The sequence below is a fragment of the Mustela nivalis genome (genome assembly GCF_964662115.1).
Source record: "Mustela nivalis genome assembly, chromosome: 5".
NCBI lineage: Eukaryota > Metazoa > Chordata > Mammalia > Carnivora > Mustelidae > Mustela > Mustela nivalis.
Window position 1 is genome coordinate 95,508,305 of NC_139024.1, and position 13,601 is coordinate 95,521,905.

At 36.4% G+C, this 13,601-nt stretch overlaps 1 long non-coding RNA gene across 2 annotated transcripts in view; it reads right to left on the reverse strand.

Annotated features, from left to right (window-relative positions):
• The window catches only part of LOC309864347, a 53,159-nt gene extending 40,096 nt beyond the window's left edge, over positions 1–13,063 (reverse strand). The window contains exon 1 of one of the 2 annotated variants that reach the window (XR_014311468.1): positions 12,948–13,063. This is a non-coding gene — a long non-coding RNA (uncharacterized lncRNA). Of the gene's footprint in view, positions 1–3,600; positions 3,659–12,947 lie in introns of those variants that run through there. The other variant, XR_014311469.1, reaches the window with a different exon arrangement.
• Between the last annotated feature and the right edge of the window lie 538 nt (positions 13,064–13,601).

Consider the following 13,601-nt stretch of genomic DNA (forward strand, 5'->3'; position numbering starts at 1 on the left):
TAATGATTTAAAACCAGTGCATACCTTGCTGATTTACATTAGTTCCAGCCCCTCTGGGGAGACTCCCTGTGAATCTGAGTCATTCCTCCAAGAACTTCAGGGCAGGAGCTTAACTATTCATGTGGAACAAAGGAAGAGGAGACAAAATCCTTCAAAGGAGAAGAATGTGGGTTCATGGAGCAGCTTCATAGCTTGGAAGGGAAGTATTCTGGCTGCAGAAGCAGCACACAGTTCTAAATCCTAAATGCAACACCCATAGGTCAGTGCCTTAGTTTCCTCATCTATAAGAAAAGGATGATATTAATATGTAGCACATAAAACTGTGTAGAGATTAAATATGTTAATACACTTAAAGTGCTTGAAACTGTACTTGGGGCACACATAAGCCATTATTGTTATTGTTATTGTTATGTATTTTCACTCCCTTAGTTGCCAGATTTTGCTGAACACTACCATCCATCTTCCAAAAATTTTGACAGATTTCAGAACTATTAATGGTCTTTTTTAGTGACATTAGAGCAAGAGTGGGCTTCCTGGGTGCTACATGTTGTGCCATTTCTCTGGAAAGACAATTGCATAATCACATTGTCACTTAGAAGAAAAAGAAACTGATCTTCTACTATTGTCTCATTTTCTTAACATTCTTCAGCCTCTTATGCTCCAATTGTAGTTACACGCAAACTGTGCTGTGGCTTAGTCAGATTTTTACCTTCAGGCTTAATTGCTTGACTATTCCAGGATCCATGTTCCTCAGTCTCTTAATCATGGTCTCACATGTCTTCTGACTCCTTCCCAATTTGTCTACATTGCTTTCAAAATGAGATGTCTCTACACAAACAGGATTCGGAAAGTGGAACTTCTCCATCATTAGAGGAAGAAGATACCCTCTTCCTGCTCCAGAGCCTGATAGCTCTGTATCTGCATCTCCAAGTAACACTGGCCTTTTCAGACTCAATATCCAGTGTCCAACTGACTGCAGTGTCATCTTATAAGCTGTCCACTGTCCTGCTACAAACTTCTTTGACAATATCGCTTTCTGCATTTTATTCTTCTTCTCAACTGTCTACATGCCAAGTGCACAAGTTGGCATTTTCTCCAAGTGAAACCTCATTTTGTCATTTTCAGCTCCTACTTAAAATGACATCTGATAGAGGAAGTAATAAGTTGCTCTTAATACTTTAGTAGATTACCTCCTTGCAACTGGATAAGCTTTCCAGAGCTTAGAAGATAGAGTTTTCGAGCATTTTTTTTTCTTTCTTTGTTTCCTAGGTGTGGAAAAAATTGATGCCATGTTTTATAAAGTGACCCAACTTTTTAAAATGCGTCTAGCAAATCTGGTCCAATTATACAAGTAGGGGGTTGAGGCCATTTACTCACCAGTTTGTTTTACCAGGCACACAGTTTGATAAGTATCTACAGGATGACTGATTTATATTTTGTTCAAGAGGAAGAACTTGCCTTGGATAACTATGGACATCTTGTTATATCCCATTCCCAAATCTGTCAACCATTTAATGACAGCCAGAGCACAAAACAATATTTCACTTGTTCATAAGCAACAAGACCCATGAGTGAAAATAGCTATTTTTCTAAGTGTTTATATGGCAAGGGGGCAGGCTAGAGTATATAGCTCATGTTCTTGGGAAATCATCATAAAACGGTATGCTGTGTTCATTTCCCATATGCCTAATCAGTAAGGTGCTATATGCATGGTTGTTATATTGCAAAATACTTTTGAAAAAAAATAAAGTTAGTAAAAGTCAAACCCTGATTGATTTGCCTCTTTTAATATAATCCAAATGTTTCAAGAGAACACTTTCAATGAACATCAGATTTAATTCTCATGATCTGAAAACCAATATCCTGTCAAACGAAGCTTTTAAGTTCAGGTCATCACAATTTAAAATTAATTTTTTGGCCAAGTTGCAACAAATGTTCTACTCCCTTTCATTGAACAAAACAGAAACATTATCAGGCTGGAAATATACTATGGGACACAATTTCACTTGTCATAAAATGTGGTTGTGATTTTTTAATTTTTTTTTTTTTTTTTGGTCAAATAAGCAATGTGGCTGTCCTCTCTTGGAGACTCATATGCTTGGTGAGTCCTTCCCTATCCCCCTTATTGCTTAACTGTGAAGTGTGGTAGGGCACAGTCCTTGGCCCTTTTCTGTAACCTCACTTATTAGCCTTGGTGATTCCTTACTGTCTAGTGACTTTGGATACTATTTATATATTCTAAAATTTATATAAACACCTTTAATCTCTCCCTGCACTTTAGCTCCTATGTACAATTGGAACTTGACATCTCCACTGAGATTGATAACAGGCATCTTAAACTTAATATTCCCACCATGAGTTCCAGATCTCCTTCCTTAAACTTGTTCTGTGCAGTCTTCCACATCTCAGTTAATGGCAATGACATTAGGCCAAATACTTAGAATCGTTTCCCTCACACCTTACACCATCGAACCCACTAGTCCATCCCACCGGCTCTGTGTTCTCAATGTTACCAAAGAATCTACCACTTATCACTACCTCCACTCCTGGGACCGTTCTCCATGACACTGTCCTCTCTTGGCAGGAACATTGCAAGAAGCTCCTTACTGGTCTCCCTGCCTCTACTCTTGCCCCACTTCAGTTGATTTTCAAGTCAGCCTCCAGAACAACAGTATTATCAGATTTCTCCTCTGCCCCAAATCCTTCCTTGTCTTACATGATTTTGATATCAACTGATCTCTCCTCTTGGGTGTCTGTTTCACAGGTGTTTTCCAGGTGCTCTCTCAAATACACCTGTTGGGGGTGCCTACTGGATACTGTGAATCCTCATACACTCCCTACCCACTTCCAGGATTTGTTTTTCTCCCTAGGATCTACCACTATATAAAAAGCCACCTATTTTAGTTATTTATTTTGTTTATTGTCTCTCTTACTCCAAAAAGATGAACTCCATTAGGGCAGTAGGTTTTGTCTGTTTGTTTGCTTTTATAGTTCCAGTAGTTCTAGCAAAGTCTGGTGCGCAGAAGGTGCCCCAAAATATTCATCAATGAATTAAAGACACATGTAGCTACCTCCCTTTTTTTATAATCATTTAAAAGGTATGAAATAATGGTTATGGGAATCATCATCGTATCACACTGATATTGTAAAAATATTCCCTCAACAATGAAAGCAGGAAAACTAAAACCAATGAAAAAATGTTCCATAATCAATTTCTTCTCCGTATTTCTATTTCATTACATCACCTCTTTTCTCTGATATAGGCTTTCAAAGATTTATCTAAATGGGAGCAGGTTTATATAAAGGGAAGGGAAAGAGATTTAAGATAGTCCAGTAATAACAGCCAACTCACTATCAGTGTTGTCAGCATATTATTTCACTCACATTTATCTTGGCTTCCTCACTATTGATGGTACAGTAGAGCTGGGGGTGTGGAAGCCTCATACAGGACTGAGAACCCACCTTGAAACGTCTTCACTATCTATTTTAGCCAGAAAAGTATTTGAATGAAAGCCTAGAGGAGGTTGCTGTTTCTAGTCCAGTGTTTCTATGCAGAAACAAACCATAAAAACCATGAAATGAGAAGATGATCTGACCTACATATAGCAAGGGGAGCTTCTTTCCTCTGTATCTCCATTCAGGGACATTATCCTTTTGCCTAAGAAGAGAAAATCAAGCTGAATCAAATACAGAAAAATTTAGGCTCATTGACATTTGGTTTATGTGTAAACTACTATTAAAGAAATCAAGGGCATTTCTAGACTTTGAGAGCCGGCTGTAAATTCTCTTGTTTTCTCAAATATCTTCCCTGATCTCCTAAATCTAATTTTTCCTTCCCCCAAATGCTTCTCTCCTTCTTTTATAACCATTAATCATATTTCATGTACCTGATACCCTACATTTTTTCTTCCATCCTCCTGAATAGAAAATAACCAGGTCTATGTTAGTGCATATATATGCATATATAAGTTTTAGGATGCAGGAAATTATAAAAAGTAAATTTTTAAATAAACTTAGAGGAAAATATAATTTAAAATAAGAATCAGATTAATATTGAATAGAAAAAAAGATGTTGAGGTACACATGTAATGAAACTGGGAAAAGTAAGTGAAAAAAGACAAATGAGAGATATCTGAAGGTTACATAAGTGAAACATTTTAAAATAAAATTTCATGTGGATAAGAATTATAATTAACAGGACATTTATATACATAAGAAAAGATGAGGAGAAATGATTATTTTTTACTCCTTTCGGGGGAGGATGACAGAACATAAGTTATTGACTACAAATTCCAGGCAGTTTTTCTCTCTGCCTTTTTCAAGAATTAAAATAACCTCCTCAGCTAATGGAATATGATATGCTTCTGATTGTGCATTGCCTTGCAAACTTTAGTGTATCTAAATTTTATTTACACACCATTAGTTCTTTGTATGTTGGTAGTCAAACAGAAAGGTGAAGAGGATCAGAAGCTTCTGGTTTCCCCATGGCCTCTACATGGCACAGAATAATCACTTGATCAATATCAGTTGAAATAATAAAAGAATGAATGAATACAGTAATTCAAATACTTGGCAGTTTAGACAAAAGTCTCCAAATATCAGGGTTAATCCACGTGTTGCTGATTCTGAGTAGCATGTTCATCTGTTCAGTGAAGGACAAAGAAATCATTCACAGATGGACCTGGACAAAATCACGCCTTCCACAATCAGTGCTTTACTTATCCGGCTTGAGGCTTCTAATCCTCAGTGCTCAATGGCAGCCCAATGGCTGATTCGTTTATGGAATCAGTTAAATAATTTCATATCTGCTTCCAAAATACTATTGACTATATTTTTTGAACTCCTTTGTGGAGGTATACATGACTTTCATATTTTATTAGTTTCACATGTACAATGTAACGATTCGATATGTGTATATATATTGTGAAGTGATCCCCATGATAAGTCTAGTCACCATGCCTAGGAACAATTTTTTTCTCATTTTGAAAACTTTTAAGGTTCATTCTCTTGGTGGCTTTCAAATATATAATACAGTATTGTTAGCTGTAGTCTCCATGCTGTATGTTATATCCCCAGGACTTATTTATTTTATGACTGGAAGTTTGTACTTTTTGATTCCCTTTACCCATTTCTCCTTCCCCGCACCCTCCACCCTCTGGTGACCATTATTCTGTTCTCCACATATATAAGCTTGATTTTCTGAAGTCTTCAGCCCTGGGAAATTTCTTGTGTTTTGCCCCATTAGTTTAGATGACCTTTACTCAATTTACCAATGTCATGTTTTCCTGTAATGATTCACTTCACTCCTTCTACTGCTCATCATCTTCCTCGATAAAAGAAATCAAATAACAAGCATAAGTATAGAACCAAGTGAGTGTAAGACTGAGAAAGAGTCTGAGGCTTTTACATGAGCTTAGCTCCATAATAACTCCCTGATAACCAGCACAAACTGCATGTTGTAGACCAGCTTCTGCACTTTCTCACTTTCCTCTCTAACCAGAATGCTCTTTTTCTTTCTATCTAGTTTCTACACAACTACTGATGTCCATATTCAAAAGCAAGTCTTTAAGTAATTGTCTGTCCATCTATTTAACATATTGAAGATATTTTATGTTAGCCATCAATTTTTTCATAGTTTTTGGGGGGTTCTTTTATGCAAGGTTTGTAACCTATATCAGTTGTGCCCTATAGTATCGATCATGGCCCACTATGAAATAGTCACTCAAGTGTTTATATTGATGAACTGAGCCATTCTTAGTGATCTTGTGTCTTTCTTGATGTCAGCTGTTTATAACATGTACCAGTTGGGGCACCTGGGTGGCTCAGGCATTAAGCGTCTGCCTTTGTCTCAGGTCATGATTCCAGGGTCCTGGGATCAAATGCTGGATCGGGCTCCCTGCTCAGTAGGGAGTCTGCTTCTTTCTCTCCCACTCTCTTTCCTTCTGCCTAATGCTCCCCTGTTCATGGTATCACTCTATTTATCTCTCTCTCTGTCAAATAAGTGAATAAAATCTTTAAGCAAAATAACATGTATCAGTTGATGATTTCATTTCTAGCACTTATTGTGGTTGGGTATTGTGCTTATAGGCTCAATTACTATAATCTGCACTTCTACTTCTAAACATTCAGGATGGCTTTTGGTAACAAATATTAGAAAATCCAGAGAATAATGATTTAAATAGGTTTTTATTTTCTCCTATATGAGAAGGCTGAATATTGTAGATGTTGAATTTGATTCACTAATTCAGTGATAACAAGACCAGCATTAAACAAACATGGTCTTTCTGCAACAGATACAAACGGCTACTAAAGCTATGGACATCAAGTACATGGTCAAGGAAAGAAGGAAGACAAAATGGGAAGGGTGAAGTCAGTAATTCAGTCCTTTTTAAAAAAAAGCCAAAGCTTTCAAGAAATATTCTTGACACCTGGCACCGGACATGTGCACACTTCTCATTGGCCCCTGGAAAGGCATGGTAGAGACAATGGGGTTGCTAATATATTGGATTAATTAATTAACAGAATCTGCCACAAACTCCATGCTGAATATGGTCTATGTACCTCAGTTTCTCTGGGGATTAACTAGGCATAAAACTGACAACAAACTATGTCAAAAGAGACTGAGGTTGTGAAGTGTTTGGGGTCAAGATAAAATGACATCCTTCCTATTCATTGCCTAGAAAACTGGGGGAATGAAATCTCTGATAAAGCAAATATAAGGTTTCATTTAATTAGGCAAGGAATGGGATGCAAGCAAATGTTATTGAACAAAGACTATTTGCAAAGAGAAAGAAAAGGAGCCTAGAATTTGCCACTACCCTCTTTTCTTCTCATCTCAGGGAAATTCATGCTCGAGGAAAATGGAAACTGCTGAAATAGAGTAGTCAAATAATACCCTGCTCTTGCTCAAGAGAATGTATGGAGTTGGCTCCCTAAAAAATGGAGGAGGGAGAACTTAGTTACATTAGTGAACCATTAGAAGTGTTCAGAAACCAAAATCCTAAATGATTTGAACGTGAGTTTCAGCTCCCTTCCAAAGTGGAGTAGCTACACCTATGTAACAACTTTATTAACAAACTTTAAGTGCTTGCATGAGTACCACTTAAATCTGTTTTTAAAACAATCTATTTTAAAATCATTTTTGAAATATCAAAAAGAAATCAATAAAAAAGCGTACGATAGATTCATGGATTATCTAGGTCAAGTAACAGAATCTATTTCGATCCTGTTACTTTAGACTTTTTACAATTTGAATAAAGGCTGGGCTGATGTTTATTTTTGTGCCACTTTGACATATTAGTAAGAATAAAAACTTTGGTAATTTGTACCCACATAAGGAAAAAATAATTCTTAGTCACCTTAAGTGCCTGGACTGGAATCCAGAAAAGTTACTGTAAAGAATTACTTATCATTATTGGGTATTTATTAAGATCTCCTCTCTGAAAAATGTGTGTTGATAACAACACAAAAGTGTTTTAAAAAGAAAATGCAATATTACACTCATATGTTTCACTACTTCACAGAGATATCATTCCCTTAAATTGCAATTACTAACGATGTGATTTTACCACAATAGATAATTTGACCTGAGTCTTACCTTTAATGAATAACGATAACAGATGCAGTTTTGAGCTTCTATTTGGAGTAAATAAACCTGTTGTTCTTTGTTATGCTAAGTAGAAAATTAACATTTTTCTATACTGCAATGATTAGAATTGAAATTACATACTTTTGATATTTGACAAAAATTTAATTTATTCAGCTTTACTCACATTTGAATTGTCAAATTTTATCTTGTATATAAATAGAGGTTTAGGACAAGGGGCCACACAATTTAAACTTGGCTTTTAGTTTATTTTAGAACCCTAGATCAAACATTAGGTGGCACTATTGTCACAATGAAAAACTGCATTCACTCCACTATTGAGAAGAATCTTCTTTTAAAATTCTCATTTAAGACCCCACCGTGAATTATTTTCACTTTTCCACTGTGAAAATTCCACTGTGATTAAAATATATCCATAATAAACATAAAAAAGATTAAAATTCGTTGTCAACATCTGCTAGTCACTAAGAGGTGTGAACCATGATAACTTTTTAAGGAAGTGTTCTCTGATTCTAGAATTTAAAAGATCTTTGCATAAAGAAGAAATAGTGATTATGAATAAATATTGTAATTTCTTTGTTCAAAAATTCTTATTGCTTTAGCATAGGGATATCAAAATAGTGTTTAAAATTCCTTTCTGGAAAACACTGCCTAAAGTTTTACTGGATGCCTAAATATGACAGATCAATTTGTTTTGTATTGTTTTGTTTTTAATGATAAAAGAGAAAGTACTGGAAAATATTTTTTTAATGTGCAGTGGAAATAAAAAGGGCTAAGCAAATGGATACCAGAAACATCAGTTCCTATGTTTATGTTGTTTGGGTGTACTCAGGAACACGGAGATAGATGGGAAAGGAGAAAAACTAGCAGCGGAAGGAAAAGTACTTAATTCTAAAATGGGATTCGAAATTTTCAGGTAAAGTTACAAGAAAGAGAAACAGAGATATAACTGAGTTCTTACCAAATATCAAAGTGAAGATGAGCTCCTCTCTGTTTAATGAGTTTCGATTTGGGGGGGTGCTATTGAAGACAATAGTTTTTAACCATTTGTTGAAGGCTGCCATGGAGTTCAGTGGGTAAGAGCAAATGCACCTGTACGCCAGCACATGGGCATGTTACTGAACCTCCAAACCTAGATTTTTTTTTTCTGTAAATTGAGGGTAATGCTATTCTTTTGAGCTGATTTGAAAATCAAATTAGGAAATTCATGTAATGCATAAAGCCTGCCACATTCTTAAATCGAACTTGGAGGAGCAGCACCAGTGGGGGTCTTAGGATTTTGTTGTTATTAACCCAGTGCTGGTGCCACAGAGGTGGTCTTACTTCCCTGTTGACATCAGTGGTCTGATCCCCACTGGGGAGGTAAGGGGAGAGGCCCTGGGGCTCCTCACTATGAGGCTGATCGGGGGTTCAGAGCTTTCCGTCTGGAATCTGATGGCCACCTCTGCCAGTTGCAGGGCTATGAAAAAATTACCTCATCTCTCCAAACCTTAATCACTCCACCAGCTAAGTAGACATGAAATTAGCAAACCTGACCTTACAGGGGTATTAAGAGGACATCCATATGCACATATTGCTGTGATCAGGGTAATAGAAATGGCTTATGAAATATCAGTTATTACAACTACCACCACCACCAAAAGATGATCCACTGGTGACTTTCCAGTGTGTGAAAGCTTTAACACCTTTCACTTTCTTCTATTTGGAAAATAATTTAGTCTCCCAAAAACATACTTCTATGTGGACCTCTCCTCTAATACTGGGAGAAAACAATTTATCAATATCAACAGAATTTAGAAAAATCATAACTTCAACAATACCATACAAGAGCAGAGCTTTTAAAGGTAGGTATATTGTGAATTGTAAACTCAAGTCACAATGTGTCCCTCTACTTGGCTGACCCCACTATGCAAAGAGCAAAGGCTACATTTTGACCACATAGAAATCCTCTCTTTCTGAGATGCCTGGGTGGCTCAGCCAGTTAAGCAACTGCCTTCAGCTCAGGTCATGATGCTGGGGTCCTGGAATGGAGCCCCACATTACACTTCCTGCTCAGCTGGGATTCTGCTTCTCTCTCTGCCTACGGCTCCCCCTGCTTATGCTCTCTCTCTAACATATAAAGAACTAAATAAAATCTTAAAAAAAAAAAATCCTCTCCTTTTTAAAACAAGTGTGCCAAGTTAAAGAGAATGTAACCTGTATCTGTTAACTTAATGCACCCATTCTATCTTATTAAACATTTCTGATGGTAAATCTCCCCTCCCCTCATTATACTGTAAACTGCATGATGGTAAAACCGTTTTTTTATTCCCAGCATTGATTTCAACATCATCATGTGTTATGCATCAAGTAATCGTTGTTAAGGATAAGCAAATAATTGAGGTAAAAACAAAACAAGAACAAACCCAACAAAAACCAACTATCTGTCAATCAAATCATAATGGACACCTTTTAAAATTTCTTTCCAGCATGTACAACAGAAATCCCTTCTCTTCCAGTCTTGTCTGGCCCAGCTCTACCTTTGACCTTCAACTGCTGGTCCCCTCAGACTGTGTGAAGGGGCTAAGGAAAAGGCAGACAGATTCTTATCTATGTGGGTTCCTCATCCCCCAAAGTCCCAAAACATCTTAAACTATCCACCTTCAGGACTTGCTGAATAAAACTACACTGCCTCCAAAAGAATTAGGGGACTTCCATTTTGTATTTTATATTTGTAACACCAACTGTTAACTTCTATTGTTCTGATTTAGGTACTTAAACTGAACATTTCATCCTGTATTTCAGCCTAGCAGGGATTTATTTTCATACATTTTCCTTGTATATAAATGGTAATTATTATAAAAGTTCTAATACCTTCCCCCAGACAGGCAGGTTTGCAGTCCTGCACGCAGTGTGAATTTGAGGAACAAAACCAGTTGCTTTTGAGGGAGGCCTCCAATGCTTCAGGCAGTTTACTGACCTTCTGATACTTATGCAATGCTTAATACATCCTGAAAACCAGCTCTTAGGATAAATGAGGGAACTGAGTTTTAGAGAGGTTAAATAACTTCTCTGTGGTCACAGAGCTGAGTAATCTGAGAGTCAGAATTTAAATTCAAATATTTATGACTTTGAAACCTATACTTGTGCTCCTTTCACTTCTTACTAGAAGTTATTTGCTGAAAGTAACCATTTCTCTGTAAGAGAGAAATTTATTAAGCTAAACTAAGATATATGTAATATATATATATATATATATATACATATATATATCCAAACTTGGAAGACCTAGCTAACTTAGTAAATAAAGGATAATTGCTGGAAGAAAATAAAGATACCAGCTGCCTTTCTTAAGTGAAACAGTAACCCATATTGACAAAGGTCATACATGAGGGGTCAGTCTAGTAAGCAGCATTGGTTCACTTAGTATATATTCATTAAACATCTCCATGTGTCAGGCACTGCGTGAGGGACCTGCAGGAAACAAGCCAAGGGAGACCGATTCTGGAGGAATGGAGCTTGCAGATGGGTGAGAAACCGTGCACCTGTAAACTTGTGAAAAGCAGGCTTGCAGGTGCTTTGCTCACAGTGAAAAGGAACATGTGGGTCTTGGTATGTTCACATCAACAAGAATGAGAAATAATGAAACCTAGTGGAATAAAGTCTTGAACAATGCGATGAGAATAAAATAATGCCACCGGAGGAAAAAATTAATCAAAGTGAATGAAGTAGGTTATATTATTTTGACACCAACTCTCACAGCATGTGTCCAGGCAGGCTGAATGTTTTCCCCTCATATATTCTCTGTTCTGCTCCTTCTTTTATCAGCTTCATCGGTCAGGAAAGTAAGTAGTTGTTGTATCAATATATTTCGTATATTAAGGCCATCTGCCAGCTCAATTACTCCAATACATTCTCACAGTATGGGATTTCTCGGAGGAGTAATTCTATTGTAATGCTGCAGAAATTATATAAGTGTCCTATGTGACTGAGAGGAAAGAAATATTCAGAATGACAATCGCTTATCACGTGAAGAGAGCCAAGTGTATTGTTATTTTATTGCTGTGTGCTTTTTCTAGACTTTTGAAACTTATTTTGATTTTGGCATCTTACAGCTAAATATTGAGCTTTTGTTTAATTTAATTTTGATGAGATAATAAATACATATTGTTAAAATTCAAAAGGCACAAAAATGCATGGGGAATTTATAGGCAGCCTACTTCATGAGTTAAACAGTGATGGAATTCCAGAAATAAATCTTCTGTTTCTGTCTGTTAATGTCATGCATGACCTTTACCTCCATAAACCTCAGCTTCTTCATCTCCAACAGGACAAGGATTAATCGGAGGACTTGTGGTCGAGGCTCCAGGACCAAAGGAAGCTTTATTTTAAATTACAGACTCACCTGATACTCGTCTTCCATATACAAAAAGAAAAGTTTCAATTTTAAACTTCGATTGTCACAAACTACAAATGCAATTGACAATAATTCTGTGACTTGACAGATTAAAAAGTAAATTGTAAGAAATTATAATTTTATAACATAAAAAAGGATATTGGGTAGATATTCTCATAGAAAAGAATAAATGATGTAGAAAATGATCACTCCACATGAAGGTAAGAAAATGTGTTCAAAATGAGTCAGGGGAATTTAATTTAAACACACAGAATTACATATTACTGTTGGAGGCAATGAAATTCTTTTATCTCAAAGATGATAATTGTTCTTGAAACAAACAAATACTGGATTAACTTAGCCCTGTTTTAGAAAGCAGATTCCTATTTTGTTCATGTTCAAGCAAATAAAATCTCCATGTTTAGATGTAGTAAAGTGGTGTTATCTTTTTCTGTTGTTGTCATTAATTTGGGGTTTTAGTAAAAGAACAAAAATGAGTTTAAGGGGAATATGGGTTCAGCAATTCTGTACTGCTCATTTCACATTTTTGGCTTAGAATTCAGCATATACCCCAGCTTTTAGGAGTAGGTTTTAGTCCAGTCCTGCAGGAAAGCAGGGATAAAAACAGATGACCTCTGGTGCTCTCTCCCATAGCTGAGAATCTATTAGTTTCACATTCATTAAGCTGTTGGTGTGTTCAAAGTGCTCCGTCTAATTATTCCTTTTTTTCTCCTGGGATGAGGTTCTCTTTGGGAGGAGGTGAAAAAAAAACATTAAATCCAAGTCAAGACCCTGTTATTTTCCTCTTGAATTCTCCCTCTGCTCCACTTTGCACCAGGCAGCAGAGAACATCTTGCACAAAGTCCGCTAAGCAAATCCTCTTTATTCCATGAACGAGAAAGTTGCTGAGAAGAAAGGTCACGATTTTGCTTTCTTATCTTATGAAAGCACCCAAAGTGAACTTACTTAATTAATACTTCCTTTTTGAGGACCAACTCTGTGATGGCATAGGTTGACTGGTCATATCATTTTACATTGGGAAAAGGTCCAAATGTGATGGGTGTCGTCAGACTCCACAGTCCCAGAAAACAGCACATTCCTCTGAGCCATAAAAGCTGTCTTCCCTGGCTGTGCTTAAAATACAGGTTCCTGTTTTATTAGAAAATACAGTGCATGATCAATTTTCTGAGAGGATTTCAGGAAAATCTCCTTGGAGTAATTTTTTTTTTAATTACAAACTCTGATAAAATATATAAGCAAATAAAATATGAAATAATAATCACTATTATTTCATTAATAGGTAAAAATCTAAAACTATAAAATGTTTGCCAGTTGTGGGTATTATTCTAAGAGTAGAGGATCAACTCTGTGCACTAGTACCAGGAAGTGGAAAAAATATTCCATATACCTAAAGAACACTGGTGCTGTACAGAGCCAGTTTTGAAGGAGTTTAAGATTCCAAGAGTCCCAGATTTTCTCACCAAACCCTGGGCCTTTGGAATCATCATAGTAAGGGTGACCAAGAGGTTATTTTAAGAAAAGCTTGCCAACTTTCCTTAAGTGATAACACATAACACAAGTGATAACAACTTTCCTTAAGTGATAAAGAAGGGCATGAAG